This window comes from Mustela nigripes, chromosome 1 (assembly GCF_022355385.1).
Source record: "Mustela nigripes isolate SB6536 chromosome 1, MUSNIG.SB6536, whole genome shotgun sequence".
Classification (NCBI taxonomy): domain Eukaryota; kingdom Metazoa; phylum Chordata; class Mammalia; order Carnivora; family Mustelidae; genus Mustela; species Mustela nigripes.
Genome location: NC_081557.1, coordinates 71,579,627 through 71,606,399, shown reverse-complemented (window position 1 = coordinate 71,606,399; position 26,773 = coordinate 71,579,627). Strand labels below are relative to the sequence as shown.

The 26,773-nt window shown below is 36.7% G+C and overlaps 1 pseudogene; it reads right to left on the bottom strand.

The window, feature by feature from the left end:
* Positions 1 to 14,633, bottom strand: part of LOC132019270 (ubiquitin thioesterase OTUB1-like) — a 72,825-nt pseudogene extending 58,192 nt beyond the window's left edge.
* Positions 14,634 to 26,773: the final 12,140 nt, after the last annotated feature.

Below are 26,773 nucleotides of genomic sequence, written 5' to 3'. Positions count from 1 at the left end.
CAGTCAACATGTGTATTTATTAATCAAACATTAATATTAGAAAATTTTGATGAATTCCAAAGTGGTTGTTTCATTTTATAATCCTAACAGTAATGTAGGAGAATTCAAATTGTTCCATATTTTTGCTTACTATTGGTTTATCAAGTTTTAAAAAGTATGCATGAATACATGCATCAAAATGAAAATGAAGTCTCATGATATCTTATGTTGTTTTTAGTGGTTATTCACATATCTCCTTATGTAAAGTGTCACTTCTTGCCTATTGCTCATTTTGTAAGTTGGGTTATGGGTATTTTATATTGATGGATATGTGTTCTTTAAATACTAAGGGAATTTGTCTCTTGTCATATATATAATATGTATATTTATATGTGCAGAGAGTGTATATTTATTAAATTGGATGATACTATATATATACACATACATATATGTATATATACATATATATGTAGTTATGTATTAAATTTGATGATATGTATGTATACATACATACATATATATATATATATATGCACATACTACATACACGAATACTTAATTTATTTGTTTGTTTTAGAGAGGGAGAGAGTGATAGTATGGATGGAGGGCAAGTAGGGGCAGAAGGAGAGAGAAAGAATCTTAAGTAGGCTCCATGCCCAGCTGGGAATACAATGAGGGACTTAATCTCACAACCTTGAGATCATGACCTGAACCAAAATCAAGAGTTAGACACTTAAGACTGAACCATACAGGCATCCCTATATTTTGATTATAAAATTCATTATCCAATAGTTTTTTGATAGTATATAAGCATAAAATTAAACTTTGTAGGAGAGGAGGAGCCAAGATGGCGGAGAAGTATCAGGCTGAGACTACTTCAGCTAGCCAGAGATCAGCTAGATAGCTTATCTAAAGATTGCAAACACCTAAAAATCCATCGGCAGATAGAAGAGAAGAAGAACAGCAATTCTGGAAACAGAAAAACAACCATTTTCTGAAAGGTAGGACCGGCAGAGAAGTGAATGCAAAGCGACGGGAAGATAGACCCCGGGGGGAGGGGCCGGCTCCCGGCAAGCGGCGGAGCAACAGCGAACAAAATCAGGACTTTTAAAAGTCTGTTCCGCTGAGGGACATCGCTCCAGAGGCTAAACCGGGGCGAAGCCCATGCGGGGTCAGCGTGGCCTCAGGTCCTGCAGGGTCACAGAAGGATCGGGGGTGTCTAAGTGTCACAGAGCTTGCGGGTATTGGAACGGGAAAGCCAGCTACAGAGACAGAGCCGACAGTGAGCTCATAGCTAGGTATTACCTTGAACCAGCCGCAGGCTCGGTGAGCTCGGAGCACGGCAGGAAGTAAGGCAGACGGGAGGAACTGGGCGCTGTTCTCTGAGGGCGCACTGAGGAGTGGGGCCCTGGGCTCTCAGCAACTCCGGGCCGGAGACCAGGAGGCCGCCATTTATATTCCTGTCCTCCAGAACTCTATGGAAAGCTCTCAGGGAAAAAAAGCTCCTGAAAGCAAACCCTAGTGGATTACTCAGCCCGGCCCCTGGTAAGGGCGGTGCAATTCCGCCTGGGGCAAAGACACTTGAGAATCACTACAACAGGCCCCTCCCCCAGAAGATCAATAAGAAATCCAGCCGAGACCAAGTTCACCTACCAAGGAGTGCTGGTTCAATACCAAGGAGAGCAACAGAATTCCAGAGGAGAAGAAAGCAAAGCACGGAACTCATGGCTTTTTTCCTGTGATTTTTTTTTAGTATTGCAGTTAATTAAATTTCTTTCTTTTTCATTTTTTGTTTTTTTTCTCGCCTTCTGGTAAATTTTTTTTTTAACTTTTAACTTTTTCCTTTTTAACGTTTTTAACTAGTTTAATATATATATATTTTCTTTTTTATATTTTTCTTTATTTGTTTTCTTTTTTTTAAATTCTTTTCTTTTCATTTTTTTTCTTTTTTTTTTTTTTTCATTCTTCCTTTTTGAACCTCTTTTTATCCCCTTTCTCCCCCCTCACGATTTGGGATCTCTTCTAATTTGGTTAAAGAATATTTTCCTGGGGTTGTTGCCACCCTTTTAGTATTTTCCTTGCTCCTTCATATACTCTTATCTGGACAAAATAACAAGACGGAAAAATTCAACACAATAATAAGAACAAGAGGCAGTACCGAAGGCTAGGGACCTAATCAATACAGACATTGGTAATATGTCAGATCTAGAGTTCAGAATGACAATTCTCAAGGTTCTAGCCGGGCTCGAAAAAGGCATGGAAGATATTAGAGAAACCCTCTTGAGAGATATAAAAGCCCTTTCCGGAGAAATAAAAGAACTAAAATCTAACCAAGTTGAAATAAAAAAAAGCTATTAATGAGGTGCAATCAAAAATGGAGGCTCTCACTGCTAGGATAAATGAGGCAGAAGAAAGAATTAGTGATATAGAAGACCAAATGACAGAGAATAAAGAAGCTGAGCAAAAGAGGGACAAACAGCTACTGGACCACGAGGGGAGAATTCAAGACATAAGTGACACCATAAGACGAAACAACATTAGAATAATTGGGATTCCAGAAGAAGAAGAAAGAGAGAGGGGAGCAGAAGGTATACTGGAGAGAATTATTGGGGAGAATTTCCCCAATATGGCAAAGGGAACGAGTATCAAAATTCAGTAGGTTCAGAGAACACCCCTCCAAATCAATAAGAATAGGCCCACACCCCGTCACCTAATAGTAAAATTTACAGGTCTCAGTGACAAAGAGAAATCCTGGAAGAAGCCCGGGAAAAGAAGTCTGTAACATACAATGGTAAAAATATTAGATTGGCAGCTGACTTATCCACAGAGACCTGGCAGGCCAGAAAGAGCTGGCATGATATTTTCAGAGCACTAAATGAGAAAAACATGCAGCCAGGAATACTATATCCAGCTAGGCTATAATTTAAAATAGAAGGAGAGATTAAAAGCTTCCATGACAAACAACAACTGAAAGAATTTGCAAACACCAAACCAGCTCTACAGGAAATATTGAAAGGGGTCCTCTAAGCAAAGAGAGAGCCTACAAGTGGTAGATCAGAAAGGAACAGAGACCATATACAGTAACAGTCACCTTACAGGCAATACAATGGCACTAAATTCATATCTCTCAATAGTTACCTTGAATGTTAATGGGCTAAATGCCCCAATCAAAAGACACAGGGTATCAAAATGGATAAAAAAACAAAACCCATCTATATGTTGCCTGCAAGAAAATCATTTTAAGCCCGAAGACACCTCAAGATTTAAAGTGAGGGGGTGGAAAAGAATTTACCTTGCTAATGGACATCAGAAGAAAGCAGGAGTGGCAATCCTTACATAAGATCAATTAGATTTTAAGCGAAAGACTATAATAAGAGATGAGGAAGGACACTATATCATACTCAAAGGGTCTGTCCAACAAGAAGATCTAACAATTTTAAATATCTATGCCCCCAACGTGGGAGCAGCCAAATATATAAACCAATTAATAACAAAATCAAAGAAACACATCAACAATAATACAATAATAGTAGGGGACTTTAACACTCCCCTCACTGAAATGGACAGATCATCCAAGCAAAAGATCAGCAAGTAAATAAAGGCCTTAAATGACACACTGGACCAGATGGACATCACAGATATATTCAGAACATTTCATCCCAAAGCAACAGAATACACATTCTTCTCTAGTGCACATGGAACATTCTCCAGAATAGATCACATCCTCGTTCCTAAATCAGGACTCAACCAGTATCAAAAGATTGGGATCATTCCCTGCATATTTTCAGACCACAATGCTCTAAAGCTAGAACTCAACCACAAAAGGAAGTTTGAAAAGAACCCAAATACATGGAGACTAAACAGCATCCTTCTAAAGAATGAATGGGTAACCCGGGAAATTAAAGAAGAATTGAAAAAAATCATGGAAACAAATGATAATGAAAATACAACGGTTCAAAATCTGTGGGACACAACAAAGGTAGTCCTCAGAGGAAAATATATAGCGGTATAAGCCTTTCTCAAGAAACAAGAAAGGTCTCAGGTACACAACCTAACCCTACACCTAAAGGAGCTGGAGAAAGAACAAGAAAGAAACCCTAAGCCCAGCAGAATAAGAAAAATCATAAAGATCAGAGCAGAAATCAATGAAATAGAAACCAAAAAAACAATAGAACAAATCAACGAAACTAGGAGCTGGTTCTTTGAAAGAATTAATAAAATTGATAAACCCCTGGCCCGACTTATCAAAAAGAAAAGAGAAAGGACCCAAATAAATAAAATCATGAATGAAAGAGGAGAGATCACAACTAACACCAAAGAAATACAAACTATTATAAGAACATACTATGAGCAACTCTACGCCAATAAATTTGACAATCTGGAAGAAATGGATGCATTCCTAGAGACATATAAACTACCACAACTGAACCAGGAAGAAATAGAAAGCCTGAACAGACCCATAACCAGTAAGGAGATTGAAACAGTCATTAAAAATCTCCAAACAAACAAAAGCCCAGGGCCAGATGGCTTCCCGGGAGAATTCTACCAAACATTTAAAGAAGAACTAATTCCTATTCTCCTGAAACTGTTCCAGAAAATAGAAATGGAAGGAAAACTTCCAAACTCATTTTATGAGGTCAGCATCACCTTGATCCCCAAACCAGACAAGGATCCCATCAAAAAAGAGAGCTATAGACCAATATCCTTGATGAACACAGATGTGAAAATACTCAACAAAATACTAGCCAATAGGATTCAAAAGTACATTAAAAGGATTATTCACCATGACCAGTTGGGATTTATTCCAGGACTGCAAGGTTAGTTCAACATTCACAAATCAGTCAATGTGATAAAACACATCAATAAAAGGAAGAACAAGAACCATATGATACTCTCAATAGATGCTGAAAAAGCATATTACAAAGTACAGCATCCCTTCCTGATCAAAACTCTTCAAAGTGTAGGGATAGAGGGCACATACCTCAATATCATCAAAGCCATCTATGAAAAACCCACCGCAAATATCATTCTCAATGGAGAAAAACTGAAAGCTTTTCTGCTAAGGTCAGGAACACGGCAGGGATGTCCCTTATCACCACTGCTATTCAACATAGTACTAGAGGTCCTAGCCTCAGCAATCAGACAACAAAAGGAAATTAAAGGCATCCAAATCGGCAAAGAAGAATTCAAATTATCACTCTTCGCAGATGATATGATACTATATGTGGAAAACCCAAAAGACTCCACTCCAAAACTGCTAGAACTTATACAGGAATTCAGTAAAGTGTCAGGATATAAAATCAATGCACAGAAATCAGTTGCATTTCTCTACACCAACAGCAAGACAGAAGAAAGAGAAATTAAGGAGTCAATCCCATTTACAATTGCACCCAACAGTATAAGATACCTAGGAATAAACCTAACCAAAGAGGCACAGAATCTATACTCAGAAAACTATAAAGTCCTCATGAAAGAAATTGAGGATGACACAAAGAAATGGAAAAATATTCCATGCTCCTGGATTGGAAGAATAAATATTGTGAAAATGTCTATGCTACCTAAAGCAATCTACACATTTAATGCAATTCCTATCAAAGTACCATCCATCTTTTTCAAAGAAATGGAACAAATAATTCTAAAATTTATATGGAACCATTTATATGGAAAAAGAAAGCCAACGTTGGTGGCATTACAATTCCGGACTTCAAGCTCTATTACAAAGATGTCATCATCAAGACAGCATGGTACTGGCACAAAAACAGACACATAGATCAATGGAACAGAATAGAGAGCCCAGAAATAGACCCTCAACTCTATGGTCAACTAATCTTCGACAAAGCAGGAAAGAATGTCCAATGGAAAAAAGATAGCCTCTTCAATAAATGGTGCTGGGAAAATTGGACAGCCACATGCAGAAAAATGAAATTGGACCATTTCCTTACAACACACACAAAAATAGACTCAAAATGGATGAAGGACCTCAATGTGCGAAAGGTTTCCGTCAAAATCCTTGAGGAGAACACAGGCAGCCACCTCTTCGACCTCAGCCGCAGCAACATCTTCCTAGGAACAAGGTCAAAGGCAAGGGAAGCAAGGGCAAAAATGAACTATTGGGATTTCGTCAAGATCAAAAGCTTTTGCACAGCAAAGGAAATAGTTAACAAAATCAAAAGACAACTGACAGAATGGGAGAAGATATTTGCAAACGACATATCAGATAAAGGACTAGTGTCCAGAATCTATAAAGAACTTAGCAAACTCAACACCCAAAGAACAAATAATCCAATCAAGAAATGGGCAGAGGACATGAACAGACCTTTCTGCAAAGAAGACATCCAGATGGCCAACAGACACATGAAAAAGTGCTCCATATCACTCGGCATCAGGGAAATACAAATCAAAACCACAATGAGATATCACCTCACACCAGTCAGAATGGCTAAAATCAACAAGTCAGGAAATGACAGATGCTGGCGAGGATGCGGAGAAAGGGGAACCCTCCTACACTGTAGGTGGGAGTGCAAGCTGGTGCAACCATTCTGGAAAACAGCATGGAGTTTCCTCAAAATGTTGATAATAGAACTGTCTTATGACCCAGCAATTGCACTATTGGGTATTTACCCTAAAGATACAAACGTAGTGATCCAAAGGGGCACGTGCACCTGAATGTTTATAGCTGCAATGTCCACAATAGCCAAACTATGGAAAGAACCTAGATGTCCATCAACAGATGAATGGATCAAGAGGATGTGGTATATATACCCACGGGAATACTATGCAGCCATCAAAAGAAATGAAATCTTGCCATTTGCGACAACATGGATGGAACTAGAGCGTATCATGCTTAGCGAAATAAGTCAAGCAGAGATAGACAACTATCATATGATCTCCCTGATATGAGGAAGTGGTGATGCAACATGGGGGCTTAAGTGGGTAGGAGAAAAATAAATGAAACAAGATGGGAATGGGAGGGAGATAAACCATAAGTGACTCTTAATCTCACAAAACAAACTGAGGGTTGCTGGGGGAGGGGGTTTGGGAGAAGGGGGTGGGATTACGGACATTGGGGAGGGTATGTGCTATGGTGAGTGCTGTGAAGTGTGTAAACCTGGTGATTCACAGACCTGTACCCCTGGGGACTAAAAATATATGTTTATAAAAAGTAAAAAATTAAAAAAAAACACACCAAAAATTAAACTTTGTATGCTGATACTTGATTCATCAAATTTTTAAATCCAATTAATTCTATTCATTACTTGTAGATTTTTTCTTAAAAACAAATTTATTTAAATATGATTGATATTCAACACTCTCCATTTTTAATGTGGACAGTGGGATGAGTTTATTTATTCATTTATTTATTTATTTATTTTTATTGTGTTATGTTAGTCACCATACATCATTAGTTTTTGATTTAGTGTTCCAAGATTCATTCTCTATGTATAACACGAGTCCTTCTTACAATATGTGCCCTCCTTAATACCCACTACTTGGTTCACCCATTCCCCACTCCCCTCCCCTCTAAAACCCTCAATTTGTTTCTCGAAGTCCACAGTCTCTCATGGTTCAACTCTCCCTCTGATTTTCCCCCTTTCACTTTTCCTTTCCTTCTCCTAATGTTCTCCATGTTATTCCTTATGTTCCACAAGTAAGTGAAACCATATGACAATTGACTTTCTCTGCTTGACTTATTTCATTCAGCATAATCTCTTCCAGTCCCATCCATGTTGGTGAAAAAGTTGGGTATTCATTCTTTCTGATGGCTGAGTAATGTTCCATTCTATATATGGACAACATCTTCTTTCTACATTCAGATGTTGAAGGTCATCTCAGCTTTTTCCATAGATTTACAATTGTGGACATTGCTGCTATGAATATTGGGGTACAGATGGCCCTTCTTTTCACTATATCTGTGTCTCTGTGGTAAATATCTAGTGGTATAATTGCAGTGTCACAAGGTAGCTCTGTTTTTTTAATTTCTTGAGGATTGTCCACACTGTTTTCCAAGGTGACTGCACCAAACTGCATTCCCACCAACAGTGTAGGAGGGTTCCCCTTTTTTCACATACTCTCCAAAATTTGTTGTTTCTTGTCTTGCTAATTTTAGCCATTCTAACTAGTGTAAGGTGATATCTCAATGTGGTTTTGATTTGAATCTTCCTGATGGCTTAAGATGATAAACATGTTTTTCATGTGCTTGTAGGCATCTGTATGTCTTCTTTGGAGAAGTGTCTGTTCATGTCTTCTGCCCATTTTTTTGACATGATTGTTTGTTTTATGTGTGTTGAGTTTGAGGAGTTCTTTAGAGATGTTGGATATCAGCCCCCCCCCCTTTTTTTGTACTGTCATTTGTGAATATCTTCTCCCATTCTGGGGGTTGCCTCCTTGTTTTGTTGACCGTTTCCTTTGCAATGCAGAAGATTTTGACCTTGATGAAGTCCCAAAAGTTCATTTTTGCTTTTGTTTCCTTTGCCTTTGGATAGATATCTTGAAAGAAGTTGCTGTGGCCGATGTCAAAAGGTTACTGTCTATGAGATCTTTCATTTATTTTGAGTTTATCTTTGTGTATGGTGTAAGAGAATGGTCGAGTTTCATTCTTCTATACATAGCTGTCTAATTTTCCCAGCACCATTTAATGAAAGGACTGTCTTTTTTCTACTGGATATATTTTCCTGCTTTGTTGAAAATTATCTGACCATAGAGTTCAGGGTCCATATCTGGGGTCTCTACTCTGTTCCATTGCTCTCTGTGTCTTTTTTTTAATGCCAGTGCCATGCTGTCTTGGTGATCAAAGCTTTGCAATATAGATTGAAATCATGCAACATGATGCCCCAGCTTTGTTTTCTTTTTCAGAAGTTCCTTGGAGATTCTGGGTCTTTTCTGGTTCCATACAAATTTTAGGATTGTTTGTTTCAGCACTTTGAAAAATGCCAATGGTATTTTGATCAGGATGGCATTGGACGTATAGATCATTCTGGGCAGCATAGAGATTTTAACAATGTTTATTCTCCTGATCCATGAACATGGAAAGTTTTTCCATCTTTTTGTGTCTTCGTCAATTTATTCTTTTTTTTTTTTTTTTTTTTTTTTTTTTTGTTGATTTTTTTTTTTTTTTTTTTTTTTTTTTTTCCATGAATGGTCTATAGTTCCTCGAGTATAGATTCTTTACCTCTTTGGTTAGGTTTATTCCAAGGTATCTTGTGATTTTTGGTAGTATTGTAAATGGAATTGATTCTTTAATTTCCCTTTCTACTGTTTACTTTTAGCGTATAAGAGAGAAAATGATTTCTGTGCATTCCTTTTGTATCTTGTCACATTACTACATTGCTTTATGAGTTCTAGTAATTTAGGGTTCGAGTCTTTTGGGTTTTCCACATAACATATCATGTCAACTGTGAAGAGAAAGAGTTTGACTTCTACTTTGCCAATTTCAACAACTTTTATTTCTTTTTGTTTTCTGGTTGCTGTTCCTAGGTCTTCTAGTACTATGTTGATCAATAGTGGTGAGATTGGGCATCTTTGTCATTTTCCTGAGCTCAGTGGGAAGACTCTCAGCTTTTCCCCTTTGAGGAAGTTATTCTCTGTGGGTTTTTCATAGATGGATTTCACGAAGTTCAGGAATGTTCCTTCAATCAGGAACAGATGCTGTATTTTGTCAAATGCTTTTTTGGCATTAACTGAGAGGACCATGTGGTTCTTTTCTCTTCTATATGGGTTTGTTCTATCACATTGATTGATTTGTGAATGTTGAACCACCCTTGCATCCCAGGGAGAAATCCCATCTGGTCATGGTGGATAATCTTCTTAATGTACTGTTGGATCCTATTAGCTAGGATCTTGTTGAGAATCTTGGTATCCATATTCATCAGGGATATTGATCTGAAATTCTCTTTTCTGATGAGGTCTTTGTCTGGTTTGGGGATCAAGGTAATGCTGGCCTCATAGCAAGAGTCTGGAATTTTTCCTTCTGTTTCTATTTTTTGAAATAGCTTCAGGAGAATAAGTATTATTTTTCATTTGAATGCTTGGTAGAATCCCCCAGAGAATCTGTCTAGCCCTGTACTCTCATTTTGGGGGAAGTTTTTGACCACTACTTTAATCTCATTATTAGTATTGATCTATTCAGGTTGTCAATTTCTTCCCCTTTCACTCTTGGAAGTTTTTATGTTTCCAGGAATGTATCTATTTCTTCTAGGTTGCTTAACTTGTTTACATATAGCTGTTGATAATAATTTATGATGATTGCTCTATTTTCTTTATGTTATTCATGATCTCTCCCCTTTCATTGATAATTTTATTAATTTGGGTCCTTTATCTTGTCTTTTGGATTAATCTGATCAGTGGTTTACTGATCTTATTAATTCTTTCAAAGAACAAGCTTCTAGTTTTTTTGACATGTTTTATTGTATCTCTGGTTTCTAACTCATTGATCTCTGCTCTAATCTTAATTATTTCCCTTCTTGTATATGAGGTAGGCTTAATTTGTTGTTGATTCTCCAGTTCTTTAAGGTGTAAAGAGTTTGTGTATTGGGGATTTTTTTTTTTTTTTAAGTGAGGCTTGGATGGCTATGTATTTCCCCCTTAGGACCATCTCTTCCATTTCCCATAGGATTTGGACCAATGTGTCTTCATTCTCATTGGTTTCCATGAATTAAGTTCTTCTTTGATTTCTTCTTTGATCCCTCTTAAGCAGGATGGTCTTTAACTTCCAAGTGTTTTAATTCCTTCCAAACTTTTTCTTGTGGTTGAGTTCCAGCTTCAAAGCACTGTGGTCTGAGATTATGAAAGGAATAATCTCAGTCTTTTGGTTTGAGTTGAAAACTGATTTGGGACCCAGTATGTGGTCTATTCTGGAGAAAGTTCCATTTGCACTCAAGTAGAATGAGTGTTCTGTTGTTTTAGAATAGAATGTTCTGTGTGTATCTATGAGGTCCATCTTGTCCAATGTATCATTCAAAGTTCTTGTTTCTTTATTGATTTTTCTGCTTAGATTATCTGTCTATTACTGAATGTGGCATGCTAAGATCCCCTACACTTAATGTATTCTCATAAATACATCTCTTCATTTTAATAGTTAGCTTATGTAGTTGGCTGTTCCCCTATTGAGGGCACAAATATTTATAATTGTTAGACCTTCTTGGTGGATAGACCCTTTAAGAATGATGTAGTATTGGGGCACCTGGGTGGCTCAGTGAGTTAAAGCCTCTGTCTTCAGCCCAGGGTCCTGGGATCAAGCCCTGCATTGGGCTCTCTGCTCAGTTGTGAGCCTGCTTTCCCCCTCTCACTCTGCCTACCTCTCTGCCTACTTGTGATCTCTCTCTATCAAATTAATTAATTAATAAGTTAATTTAAAAAAAGGAATGATGTAGTATCTTTCTGTATCTCTGATTACAGTCTTTAGCTTAAAATAAAGCTTCTCTAATATGAGAATTGCTACCCCAGCTTTCTTTTGAAGTCTGTTGGCATGAAAGATGGTTCTTCATCCCTTCACTTTCAGTTTGGATGTATCTTTATTTTTCTTAAGATTTTGTTTATTCATTTGACAGAGAGAGACATAGCGAGAGAGGGAAAACAAGCAGGGAGAGTGAGAAAGGGAGAATCAGGCCTCCTGATGAGCAAGTAACCCAAAACGAGGCTTGATCCCAAGACCCTGGGACCATGACCTCAGCCAAAGGCAGATGCCTAATGACTGAGCCGCCCAGGCATCCCTGGATGTATGTTTATGTTCCAAATATGTCTTTCGTAGACAGCATATGGATGGGTCCTGTCTTTTATCCAATCTGCAACCCCGTGCCATTTTATGGGTGCATTTAGGTCATTTCCATTGAGAGTGATTATTTTAAAATTATTATTTTTGATAATAATAATAATTTAATTACCTAATAATTATTATTATTTAATTATTTAATAGTAATAATTATTTATTGTCATCATATTACCTGTGAGGACCTTGTTTCTATAGATTGTCTCATAAATTTCTGTTCTATATCACTCTTGAGTTCTTTCTTCTTTTATAGAACCCCACTTAATATTTCTTGTAGGGCCAGCTTGGTGGTCGCATATTGTCTTAATCTTTGCTGGCCTTGGAAGTTCTTTATCTCTCCATCCATTCTGAATGTCAGCCTTGCCAGAAAAAGTATTCTTGGTTGCATGTTCTTATTATGCCCTTAATGTGTCTTGCTAGCTCTTTCTGGCTTGACAAGTTTCTGTGGACAGGTCTTACGTTATTCTGATGTTCCTCTTCATACCCAAGAAATCTCTTCCCCTAGCTATCCTTAATATATTTTATCTGGTTTTATGATTCACGAATTTCACAATCACATTCTGGTAGGTGTTTCTGCCCTCCTGAATCTTGGTGGGGGGTGCCCTCTCTGCCTTTAGGACAGGAACACTTGTTCCATTCCCCAGGTTAGGGAAATTTTCAGCTAGGATTTTCTCAACTATATCTTCTAGTACTCTCTCTCTCTCCCTCCAACCCCTCAGGGATCCCAACAATTCTGACACTGGAATGTTTCATGGCATCATTTATTTATATAATTCTATTTTCATGGCTTCTAAGCTGTTTGTTCTAGGCCTCTCCTGATCCTTCTTTTCTATCAGTTTGTCTTCTAGATCCTAATTCAATCTTTGGTCTCATTAACCCTAGCTGTTAGAGTATTTAGTTTAGATTGGATCTCCTTGATAACACTTTTAAGTTCTGCCAGATCAGCTCTCATTTATGCCTTAGAGATTCTATGTTACCACTAATGGTTTTCTCCATCCTAGCCATTGTCTACATAACTGTTACTGTGAATTCTATTTCTGATATACTGCTTATGTCTATATCCAATAGTTCTGTGACAGAGGTCTGAATAGGTCTGTGACAGTCTCTGAATTTTTCCTCTATTGGGTTCCCCTCCTACTAGTCATTCTGGTGAAAGGAGGTGAGGTGATGTATAGCTGAAAATATCAACCATGATCCAGACAAGGTGCACCCTGGAAAATTTCAGAACAATTGGAAGTCACCATGAAAAAGAAAGAAAAAAGGAAAGGAAAAAAGAAAAATAACCAAAATGAGCCCCATGAGTAAGATTATAAAGTGTAAAAACAAAAACACACAGAAAGACCTACAAAAGAAAAAAAGAAAAAAAGGAAAAAAGGAAAGAAAGAAAGTAAGAAAGAAAAACCCAGCCAAAATAAACCTCAAGGATAAGATTTATAAAGTACAAAAACAAAACAAAGAGACCAACAAAACAAAACAAAACAACAACAAAAAAACACAAAAAGTATAAAGGAGGGGTGCCTGGGTGGCTCAGTGGGTTAAAGCCTCTGCCTTTGGCTCAGGTCAGGATCCCAGGGTCCTGGGATCAAGCCCCGCATCGGGCTCTCTGCTCAGCAGGGAGCATGCTTCCTCCTCCCTCTCTGCCTGCCTCTCTGCCTACTTGTGATCTCTGTCTGTCAGATAAATAAATAAAATCTTAAAAAAAAAAGTATAAAGGAAGAGGTGATGAAAGGCGGTTATAATCCCTCAATGTGGACAAAGAAGGGTATTTCAGTTCTTTCTGAGTGTATCTTGTTCTCTTTTTAAGAGAACTTAACTTTCCAGAGATACAGGGAAATTATAAGTGGAGGTAGTATTGAATAGGGAAAAAATGACTACATTGAAGCTTTTATCTATGTATATATAAAAGAAATAGAAAAAGAAAAAAAAGTATATGTGTGGAAAATAGTTCAAGTTAAATAAGTTACAATGGAATATGTTGTATTAAACATCCAGTTGAAATGGTAAGTAGGTAAAAAAAAAGTAAATAAAAGAACAAGAATTGTGAGAATGAATAAAAAAAAAAGAGAGAGAGAAGTTGTATCTAAGAAATACACAGGCTGTGAGGCAATACTGGGAGCTTAGTATATTGTTTTCCCTTAGTGCTGGGGTTTTACACTTTTATGAGAACCCTGTGGTTGTTGCTCTCTTGTTCTTTCAGCTGGTCTTCTGGGGGAGGCACTTGCTGCATTTTTTTTTTTTTCAGTCAATCCTGCTTGGGCAGAATTGCCCTGTCCATTATCAAGGAGCTGGACTCTGAGGGGGTCAGTTTTATTGGCTTTTGTTTTCTGGAGGTTTTTGTTCTCTGATGGCTTTCACAACTTTTTGGAGGGTCAGAGCAAAGTAAACTGACTGCACACAGACCTCCACTTCAGAGAGGAGCCACAGTCTGCTCCTCTCTGAATGGTCCAAAACACAGATTCCCCCTCTGCAAACTCCATTGAGCATCACAGCCTCTTACAGGTGGCGTGCACCCCCAACCACAGTTTCAGTGGTCACCTGAGGTTCCCCGCTTGTCTCTGTACCCTGTGCCACCAAAACCATGAGTGATACTCATCCAGGCAAGCCTGCTCCCAGCAGCTGCCATTCTTACCTGGAACTGCTGACTCAAGCCTAAGATGGGTGCCATCAACTGAAGCAGCTCTGGAGGCAGCAGAGGCAACTGTGGTGGCCACAGCAGCTGCCAGCTGAAAGGAACTGCTGACCCAAGCCCACGTGGGCAGGCAGATGCTGTAGCCTTCCTGTGACTGTGGGACTGTGGCCCTGTGGCTATTTGGTCCCAGCAATTGTCCCTTAAGTCATTTTGTTGTGTTAGAGAGCTGTTATCAGTTCCTTCCAATCTCTCAGCTACCATCTCCAAGCTATTGCTTGTCCCTAGCTGCAGGGCACTTTTGCACTGGGATATTACCTTCGAATGGCTCCCTCCCCCTTCTGTTTATCCACTGATATCTGTCTGTGCACTCTCAACTCCTCTGTACCTTTCCACTTACAAGCCTCTGCCCCCATAGAGATCCAGAAGTGTATATTCTTACATATCAGTCGGATTTCATGGGTGTTCAGAGTGCTCTGGTAGATATCTAGCTCAATTCAGGGGACTGGTTGAAATAGGGTCTCCTATTCCTCCACCCTCTTACCTCTCCTACACTTGTAAATTATTTCATATATTTGTTATACACAATTATATCACTCCCAAACACAGACAGCTGTACTTCTTCCTTTCTAATATATAAAATTCCTCTTCTCCATCCTCTCCTTCTCCTCCTTCTTCTTCTCCTCCTTCTTCTTCTTCTCCTTCTTCTTCTTTCTCTTTCCCTCCTCCTCCTCCTTTTTCTTTAATACACTATCTATGAATTTCATCAAAGTCCAAATAAGCAAAATGGTAGTAAACACCTTTGCCTTATTCCAGACCTCAGACCTCAGGTGAAAGTACTGAACTACTACATCATTGAATATTATTGTAGGTAATATTTGTAGATAATATTTGTGAGATTGAGTTCCCTCTAGCCCTATGTTGCTGGAAGTTTTCATACTATAGTGCTCATGAAATCTGTCAGATTTATTTTCTGCACCAAATATTATGCTATAACTTTTTATCTCAACTATGTTAAAATGTATTATATTGATTCATCTTTCAAAAATTCTAACCCATTCTTGCATTTCTAGAATAAACATTACCATTTTTGACTAGTTTTGCTTTAATGTTTAACATTTGTTGTGTTATTGGGATGGATTCCACTTGGAAATAACTGTTCACTTATTTTTTTTTTCTAATCTTCTTACTAATATTTTGTTTAAGGTACTGACATATTTTTGGGTGTTTTTACCCCTAATTTTCATTCTCAAAGTTTTTTTTTATTTATATGTTCAAAATTTTGATAGTTATAGACTGCATCTATATTTTGGTTTTATTTTAATTCCAGTTAGTTGACACACAGTATTAAATTAGTTTCAGGTGTATATATAGTGATTCAACACCTACATAACAGCATTAATTGTTCTTTACAAGTTCACTCTTTAATTCCCATCACATATTTTATCCATTCCTTCATCCCTCTCCCCTCTGGTAACCATCAGTTCTTTCCTCTATAATTAAGAGTCTGTTTCTTGGTTTGTCTTTATCTCTTTTACTACTCTTTGCTCGTTTATCTTCTTAAATTCCACATGTGAATGAAATAATATGGTATCTGACTTTCTGTCTTTATTCTACTTAGCATTATACTCTTTAACTCTATCCATATCCTTGCAAATGGCAAAATTACATTTTTATGGCTTCATGATGTTTCATTATCTATGTGTGTGTATGCATGCACACATATGCACACACACACACTCATGTGAGAATCATGTATTCTTTTATCCATTCATCAATTGATGGATACTGGGATGCTTCTGTATTTTAACTATTGTAATTAATCCTTCTATAAACATAGGTGTGCATGTAACATTCTGTATTAGTGTTATTGTATTCTTTGAGTAAATGCTAGTAGTACAATCCCTGGATCATTGAGTAGTTCTATTTTCAGTTATTTGAGTACCCTCCAAACTGTTTTTTAGAATGTCTGCCCCAGTTTGCAAACTGACTAAAAGACCACAAGCATTTTTTATTCTTCTCACTAACACCTGTTGTTTCTTGTGTTGTTGATTTTAGCCATTCTGACAGTGGTGAGGTTATATCTCACTGCAGATTTGATTAGCATTTCCCTGGTGGTAAGTAGTGATGAATATCTCTCCATGAGTCTGTTGACCATTTGGATGTCTTCTTTGGAGAAATGTCTTTATATCTTCTGACCATTTTTAAAATTGAATTATTTATTTTTGATGTGTTGAGTTGTATCAGTTTCTTCTATATTTTGGATACTAACCCTTTATCAGAAATATCATTTGCAAATATCTTCTCCCATTTAATGCATTGACTTTTAGTTTACTTAATTGTGTCCTTCACTGTGCAGAGGTTTTTTGTTTGTTTGTTTGTTTGTTTTGTTTTTTTTTTTTGTTTTTATGTAGTTTAAAAGTTTATCTTTTTCTCTGCTTGACTTATTTCGCTAAGCATGATACGCTCTAGTTCCATCCATGTTGTTGCAAATGGCAAGATTTCATTTCTTTTGATGGCTGCATAGTATTCCATTGTGTATATATACCACATCTTCTTGATCCATTCATCTGTTGATGGACATCTAGGTTCTTTCCATAGTTTGGCTATTGTGGACATTGCTGCTATAAACATTCGGGTGCATGTGTCCCTTTGGATTACTACATTTGTATCTTTAGGGTAAATACCCAATAGTGCAATTGCTTATAAAAAATAAAAAATTAAAAAAAAAAAAAAAAGTTTATCTTTTTGCTTTTATTTCCCATGCCTCAGGAAACTTATCTAGAAAGAAGTTGCTATGGCTTATGTCAAAGAGGTTACTGCCTGTTTATTTTTCTAGGATTTTTGTTTAGGCCTCACATTTGGATCTTTGCTCATTTTTAGTTTATTGTTATGTATGCTGAAAAAAATGGTCTAATTTAATTCTTTTTGCATATCCTTGTTCAGTTTTCTCAACACTGTTGAAGAGACTCTCCTTTCCCACTAGGTAGTCTTTCCTGTTTTGTCAAAGATTAGTTTTCCATGTATTTGGGTGGTTATTTCTGGGTTTTCTCTCCTGTTCTGCTGACTTGTGTGTCTGTTCTTGTGCCAGTACCATACTGCTTTGATTACTACAGCTTTGCAATAGAGCATGAAGTCTGGAAAAGTGATGCCTCCAGTTTTGATTTTCTTTTTCAAGGTTGACTTAGTTATCTGGGAATTTACTGGCTCCACACAAATTTTAAGATTTTTGTTCTAGCTCTGTGAAAAATCCTCATGGTATTTCAATAGGAATTGTATTAAATGTGTAGATTGTTTTAGGTAGTATAGCTATTTTAACAATATTTGTTCTTTCAATCCATGACCATGGACAGTTTTTGTATTTCTTTTGTCATCTTCAATTTCTTTCATCAATGTTTTATAGTTTTAAGAGTACAGATCTTTCACTTTTTCTGTTAAATTTGTATTGGTTATAATTGTAAATGAGATTGGTTTCCTATTTTCTCTTTCTACTGCTTCATTATTGGTGAATAGAAATTTAACAGATTTCTCTAAATTGATTTTGTATCTTGGAACATTACTGAATTTGTTTATCATTTATAGCAGGTTTTTTTGTGGAATCTTTCAGTTTTTCTATAAACGGTATCATGTCATCTGCAAATAGTGACAGTTGTACTTCTTCCTTACTGATTTGAATGCCTTTTATTTATTTATTTTTTTTTTTTTCCTGATTGATGTGGCTAAGACTTTCAGTACCATAATAAATAAAAGTGAAGAGGGTAAACATCCTTGTCTTGTTTCTGACCTTAGAAGAAAGTTGTTTTTTACCCTCGAAGGATGATGAAAGCTACATTTTTGTTTTATTTTGTTTTGCTTTCCCCATATGGCTTTTATGATGTTGAGGTATGTTCACACTAAACTTATTTCGTTGTGGGTATTTTTTTAAATTATGAATTGATGTACTTCATTTCCACATCTATTGAAATGATCATATGTAATGTGGCGTTTTTAGCGGATGGTCAAGAAAAAAAACATCGAGACATTTTCAGTGTAAAAAAAAAACAAGCATTTTCAGTGCTTTTATTATAGCTTGGAGTTGGGAACCTTGGACAGAAAGAACTGTACTTTTGCTGTATGAAGCCAGTGGTTATATGTTTAGTGCTCAAAGAGGAGGGAACATGGAGAGACTTAGATCATAAATGTCTTGTTTGAATTTTTATTCATAAAACTCCTTTTGCAAGATTTCTCTGGTCCTTATCATTTAGCTCAATATTAACTATTTGGGACATTTTCAGGCAGTCACGAGAGGTTTTAAATATATACATCCAGACCCTTGCTGAAATGAAACAGGCTCTGGGTTTTAGGCTAAAGGTGAACTTTTTTTTCTGCTTCTAACCCTCATCATTTCCTCTCTGACTAAATTTTTTGTCCATAGATCTCTAAGGTTATTGAAGAGTGAAAAGATGAGAGGGGCCATAGAGATGTCCCTACCTATGGACTGAAATTGGTCACTATCTGTTCCTACAAGTAACCATTATGGGGGATACCTGGGTCTAAATCTTGGTTATTTTCTAACCAATAACAAAGAGCTAAATGTGAGGTCTGAACAAAAATCCTAGGAGAATAAACAGGCAGTAACCTCTTTGACATAACCACTAATAGTGTCTAACTCTTGGTTTTGGCTCAGGTCATGATTTCATGGGTTATGAGAATGAGCCCCATATTGGGCTCCGCATTTAGTGGGGAGTCTGCTTGAAGATTTTCTCCCTCTGCTTCTCCCTGACTCATGCTTTCTCTCTCTCTTTCTCATAAATAAATAAATAAATAAATAAATAAATATTTAAAAACAAATGAGTGATTATTATGGAAGTCCATTACTATAGAGTGAAGAGTGGACCCAGGGGTGAATTCATTTCTAGTAGTTAGGAACATACTGCTTACATGTATCTTGGCAATAAAAGAGAACAAACAAAATGGCACCTAGGTAACTCAGTGTGTTAAAGCCTCTGCCTTCGGGTCAGGTCATGAAGCCAGAGTTATTGGCTTGAACCCCATATCAGGCTCTCTGCTCAGCTGGGAGCCTGATTACCTTTCTCTCTTTCTCTCTCTGCCTACTTGTGATCTCTATCAAATAAATAAATAAATAAATAAAATCTTCTTTTAAAAAAGAGAGAACAAAGCAAGAGACAAAACATTTACAAAAACATTAATGTTATTATTATAATAAAAATAAGAGCAATGAGAAGCCCTTTCCACATGGGCCATAAACCATCTCTTGACCAGGAATACAACCAATCATTAAGTGACAATGTTGAGTCTTCAGGAGCACCAATTTAGTTATTTATATCAATAAAAAAATCCTGTCATATTTTTGTTATAATTTAGAATGTAGACAAAACAGTCCACTTTAATAATGGCATATATTCCTCCTTGTGGTGATACTAAGACACGTAATATCATTCTATTTTAGAGAATTTCTTTATACATTTGAGTGACTTTAGTTTTTAATAATGTAATGGTATTTTGAGAATCATTTAAAGCCCTCATTTTCTATTTATCCAGGGTTTCCATGTGCCACATGAAGTCTTCTAAACCTACTGATGGAAGACAAATAGATGTCAGAAAGTTATACCAAAGGAACACAGATATTGACCATCATTGTTTTAGATGTGGAAGATTAGTTGGACTTGTCATTGTCTTAGTGTTACAGTGATTGTCTTAGTGATTGTCTTAGTGTTGTATTTAAGAATAACCTATAGTGCATCTTCCAATCCAGCCTCGTGTAAGCCGTAGCCATAAATTTGACCCATATAACAATTGTGTTTCATTAAGTGCTACCCATTTTAAACCTGATCCCCAGTCAGTGGTTGCCTGTAAAATAGTGGAATGTTCACAGGCTTCTGGGGGAAGCATCCCATATTTGACATTATCCTTCTTTGGTGTATTAATAAGAAGGACTACATAGGAAATTTGTCATGAGCCTATATGTGGGTTGACATATTCAACTAAAATTTTGATAGTTTAGAGATAAAAGAAAGGCCTTTTAAGGCATGGGCTGTCTCATGAAACATTTACCATGGGCCAGCAAGAAACTTTTTTTTTTTTTTTAAGTAATAGAAATACCCCTATATGTTCTAGAATTGTGGTGATGTATGATATCAGCTATTTATTGATTTAAATAATGTCAATCTGTACCTTTTAATTTAGAAAACCAAGGGCTAATGAGCTCAATATGGGTAGTAAGCCACAAATCAAGCACAAAGATAGGTTTTATAGCTCAGCATAATGTTGTGCCCATTAAAAAAAAAAAAAAGAAAGAAAGAAAAGAAAAGTGCTACCACTAAGGCATGTTGGGTATGTCTGATAAAACTTTGGATACATTAGGAGAGTCATCAGGGATATAGACATGATAATTGCTTTCAATGTTAGCATAGTAAGTTTTTCTTTGACTTGCAGTCAAGATATCAAGGGCCATTAGGTTTTAAAGGATCACTTTTCAAATTTATGGGTGACTTCATATTGGGTTTGGCTAACGGTGGCTTCTATATGTTTGGCTAAAGCTTTAACTTTTTACAACAATAGACATGACTCCCAAGACAAACATGGCTAAGAGATAAAACCTTTGAAACCTTTGCCTGATGTCTAGTCTTAATATCTTAATTATGAAGAATCACTGGAAAGTAGATGACTTGTTCTGGGAGATAAGGGCATCCCCAAGTGCATTATCCAATCCAGTGATAAGGAAGATGGGACCCTCTATTATTTCCATAAGTCCATAGTTAACCACATGGAGGGAGTTATGCCTTGGTTTTTTTGAGCAATTTTGTTATATCAGCCACATAGAATTGATCGAGGTGACAGCTGAGGTATATAATTGCTGGGGAGTGCATCCCATTGTCCAGCTATTTAAATAATCATATACCCATAGAGTCCCTTTTATTTACCCACAGAGTAACAAGAAGGAAGATGGTCTATACATGAGCTGTTATGGCAAACTCTCCAAAGTTTACCTCACATTGCCTAGCTTAAGCAAACATTTAAAGGCAATCAACACTGGAATCTAACGTTCATAAGGATGCATTCTTGAAATATATTTCTCTTTAAATTCACCCTTAATTACATAGATAGCCAAATCAAGACTAACTTATTAGTCTTAACAAACTTAGCTTAATTATTTACCTAATCTCAGTGAGAATAATGATTAATCATATAGATCATTTAAAAACTGCTTTGCTGGAATTCTTATGAGGAATATTTAGGTTGACATTTTAATAGCCTTTTGAGGCCAGAGCCAAGCCAAGTACTTGTTATCAGATTTGCCTTCACTACCTGTTGATTTGGGTGAATTCCTTTTCCTGAGGCCCCCAAAGTATCCTGAAATTGCTATACTTTCCAGGAAGTGATATTCTTTACTCATCTGGTAAGATTGTTGGGAACTCTCTAAACAGGGTTAGCAGGCCAATATTTCTAAGGGGCACCACTTGTCTCCATAAAGTCAACCTTAATTCCTTAAAGCTGTTTGGTTTTATCTAAATCTATCTCTAATTTTCTCTCAAATATGACATTCCAGTTAAAACCCTGGTAATATAACCAATGTTTCCAAGGAGAACAAATTCTTATTGAATATATGCAAATAGCTGTAACTGCCATACTCATTGAGAATTGCTGAATTTTGGAGTTCAGGTAGGGAGAAAAGTTAATTGTTTCAATTTGTTTGCAAAGGAATATTTTATCATCTTCCTCAAATCGTTCAGTCCTGTGATATTAATTTTTGCTCTATTTGAATGCAGCTTTCCTATTAGTTCTAGAAATTCTAATCCAGTTCGGTTTTATGATTTTAAACATATCAAAAACGTTTATTTGTGAAAATTCCTTTTTACAAATCTCCTTGAAGATGAAACACATTTTGAGAGAGCATCAGAACAGTAACTATATGTGACCAAAACCAAAACCAAAACCAAACAAAACAAACTAAAAAATGGACATGGTTAAAGATCTGATATGAAGGTTTATTATAATGAAATTGATGAGAAATCCACTTATTTCTTTGACACATAGCATTTCAATAATTCAAATAATAACCTTATAATAGGACACATTAAAACTTCAGGAATTTCATATATATTCTTAAATTCTTATAGTATTTACCCATATAATACAACTTATGGCTTATAATTATTGGTTTAACAGTATTTTCCAAGTACCTTAACATACCAAATTAATAAACCTAATTAGTTAAAAAAAAAACTTCATTTACCATTTAAAGAACATAACCTAATAGGATTACATATCATTATAACTTTAATAGTTAATTATCTATTTACACAAGCTGGCAATAAGATAGTCTACAGAAGGTTATACAATTTTTTAGGAAACTTAGTTCCTTTAATGTGAAAAGTTGCAGTTCTCTTATGTAATCGAAGTTTTGCTAAAGACAAAACACAAAAACTTTGGTATTGGGCAGATTTAAAAAAAGGAAAAATGTGTTTATATTTTCTTATCAAGAGCAGACCAACAATCTAAGAAAACTTTGTCTTCTTAAGAAAGAGAGAAAAAAAATTCCATTTTATGCCATTGTACTTTTAAAATCTATTCATTCAAACCTTACTCCTGCCTTCCACAACTTTCTATTACATACAGATTTTTTTCCTAAACATTTTCTCTCAAACAATGAGTCTCACTTTAGGATAAAATTGCTTCCATTTCCCTCAATAAAATGTATTCCCATTCCTTATATATTTCTTATTAAAAGCACATCTTTTCTTGTATATAGAATTGTTTCTCTTATTTCCATCAGTCTTAATTACATTTGGTGGAATTTTAACTCTTAGAAACCTCAGTCTCTGGTGAGAATTAAGTAGCAACCAATTTGTGAACTGTCTGTTATATCAGAATTCTTCAGATCAGCAAATTTAAGAATATATTTCATAATTTCTAAAAAACCATATTTTTCCATTATAATATTCCAATAATACATAAAGCATATTTACCATCAGAACCAAGTATCCGGGGCGCCTGGGTGGCTCAGTGGGTTAAAGTCTCTGCCTTCGGCTAGGGTCATGATCCCAGGGTCCTGGGATTGAGCCCCGCATGGGGCTCTCTGATCTGCGGGGAGGCTGCTAACTCCTCTCTCTCTCTCTGCCTGACTCTCTGCCTACTTGTGATCTCTGTCTGTCAAATAAATAAATAAAATCTTAAAAAAAAAAAAAAGGAACCAAGTATCTCATCTTCTCTGTAATAAAAAGCCAAAAGCATAAACCTATATTCAAAACCAAAACTTTAGTATTTTTAAAAAATATTTTATTTATTTATTTGACAGACAGAGATCTCAAGTAGGCACAGAGGCAGGCAGAGAGAGAGGAGGAAGCAGGATCCCCACCGAGCAGGGAGCCTGATGCGGGGCTCAATCCCAGGACCCTGGGACCATAAACTGAGCCGAAGGCAGAGGCTTTAACCCACTGAGCCATCCTGGTGCCCCAAACTTCAGTATTTTATCTTACTTAGAAAAGGGTTAGATATTAAGGGATTTAATCCAATTTGTCATCTAACTTAGAAAAACTTAAACATTTCAGGTTACCAAAGGTATCACAAGCTATCTCTACAATTACCCATGAGAACTTTATTAAACAGGCAAAACTAACCATCATTTTAAGTCATCTTTTTTTGCTAAAACATTGCAACAGACATAACATAAACTTATCTGACTTCTAGTAAACATGAGTAGAATGGAAGTATTAAATTTAATGATAAAAATGCCAAAGATATGTCTCCCTTAATTAAACTAGCTTAAAGTAGCTTTAATATGGAATAGTTGCACCTATGTCCATTCAAAAGTTAATCAATTTGTTCCCCATTGTCAATTTTTACATGGGCAACCAGTGGTGAAATATGAAGTGGGTTGTCTTAGTCCAGGGAGGATGCTCCTTGCTCTTGTTACCTAGGGAAGAAGTACCAGGAGCTGATGGCACTGGAGGCACAGAGGACAATATAGGAGCTGGTTATGCAAGCCTTGCCCATGGTGGTGCAGAAAATGGAAGAGGGAGGGGGAAGCAGAAGAGGTGATTTACTGCCAGCAGGGCTGAAGGCAGATAAAAGCCCAGAGGGCAGAGAAAGAGGACACCCGGTCCTAAAGCTGATCATCTCAGAGAGATGAGCAGAGGCATGCTTTTATTTGTTTGTTTGTTTGTTTGTTTTCCCCACTAACAAAAAGTGAAAATAGGCAGTCCAGGTTGGGTCAGAGAAGACAGGAAACTTCTCCAAAACAAAAGGAGTCCAGCAGCTGCTGGTAATATTCCTTAAAGTCCTTATTCCAAGATAGACAACACAGATGATTGGTTTTAATTATCATAGCCTTTAACCCAAGAAATGAATGAAAGAGGAAACCTCACATACAAGAGTAACTTGGATCTATTAGGAGGAGGAACAGTGAGAGTCAGTATCTTCTTTGTTAGGGATGGGCTGTGTTTCCTCTGGCAACCTGGGTTTACTAGGAGGAGGCCTGTGTTGATAATCATCATCCAATATGACAGGAGGGCATTTATTAGTTTGGCTGGTGGCCAAATATTCTTCAAGAGACCCTTAGGTTGGGTTCCAGATTTAAAACCATGAAGGTCTGGATATAGGGTACCTCATTCCATTTGCCCTGTTTCTTACAGAACAGATCTAACTGATAGATCATATTGAAGCTTAATGTCCCATTAATGGGGCATTTTTCCTTGTCTCCTAAGGAATACTGAGATCATGCTGTGTTACAGAAGATCAGTCCTTTTTTTTTTTTTTTTCTTAAATCTTGCAATTCAATTGATTCCAGTGGGTTAAAAGTTTTCTCAAGAGAAAGTTCTTGAGGAGAACCTATGTTTCTAGAAAAGTAGAGAGGTTCCCATTATCAAAGTGGCATCCCACAAAGAATATGTCATAGTTTCCTAGGGTCAAACTGACTGGAGGTATCCCTCAAATAAAAATTGCTAAGAACACAGCCTTAGAGTAGGAATGCCAGAGTCCCTCCCCTTTCCCATTGCATTCTAGACTACAAATGGGTGCCAGTGAATACACCAAAAAAACATGCTGTGCAATAAAGAACTTGCCATTTTTAACCCATGGAAAACACTAGAAATATTTTATAAGGGAAAATTATCCAATGTTATAAATTAAGTAGTCAGTAGGGGACACTGATGAAAACAGTAAAGATAGAAATCCATTATGGTCTAAGCGACAATCCAACATATATAGTCTTCATAGCCAGCTTCCTTAGGAAACAATGCCCAGTGGAGTTTTAATTCAAATGGATGTTGGTTTCAGTCAGCTCTAGGCAGATATCTCATAACCAGAAGTGGCTAAACCAGAGATCTAGAGGGGTTCACATTAGATCAATGGGGGGGAAGAAAGACAACTTTCTATAAAAATAGGGATTGATAGAGGGTATCAGGTTTCTGGGTCTCACTACCATTCTTTCCAGGGTACTAGTTTCCTCCCTATAGAGTAACCACAGGCTAGAGAAATGCATCCTAAGCAATCCACATGAAAGTGTTCCCCAAACACCCTACTCCTTGAAAAGCCCCTGGAATGAAATCAAAAGAAGTTTGCACCAAATTTGCATCAAGTGCTTGAAGTCCAGATGAGAGGACAGGCTCTACATTGGCACCTAAATGATGTGGGTCTGTGAGTGGATGGCCAAGAAAGAATTCTTAGATGTTTATGGTGCAAAAAAAAAAAAAAAAAAAAAAATGCTTTAATTATATAACACAGGGTTAGGACCTGTGGTCAGAAAGAGCTACACTTTTGCTCTATGAAACTGCTGATTATATACTCAGTGCTCAAGGGGGAAGGGATGTGAAGAGAATATTAAATTACAAATGTCCTCTTTGAATTTTTACTCATAAAGTTATTTTTGCAAGATTTCTCTGGTGCTTATCATTCAGCTCAATATTAACTATTTGGGAGATTTTCAAGAAGTCATGAGTGCCATTAAGAATGTAGCAACCGGGGACACCTCGATGGCTCAGTGGGTTAAAGCCTCTGCCTTCAGCTCAGGTCATGATCCCAGGGTCCTGGAATTGAGCCCCACATTGGGCTCTCTGCTCAGCGGGAAGCCTGCTTCCCTTCCTCTGTCTCTCTGCCTGCATCTCTGCCTACTTGTGATCTCTGTCTGTCAAATAAATAAATAAAAATCTTTTAAAAAAAGAAGAATGTAGCAACCAGCATTTATTATATCCTTACTGAAGTAAAGCAGGTTATATGTCAGCCTTCTGGGCTGAAGGTGAACATTTTTCTGTGTCTATCCCTCATCAATATGGTTCTTATCCTTTATCTTATTAATATGATCCATCACACCAGTTGGCTTCCAAATATTGAATGACCCTTTGAACCTGTGAATAAATCGTATTTGATTGTGGTGAATGATTTTTTAAATATATTGTTGAATTCAG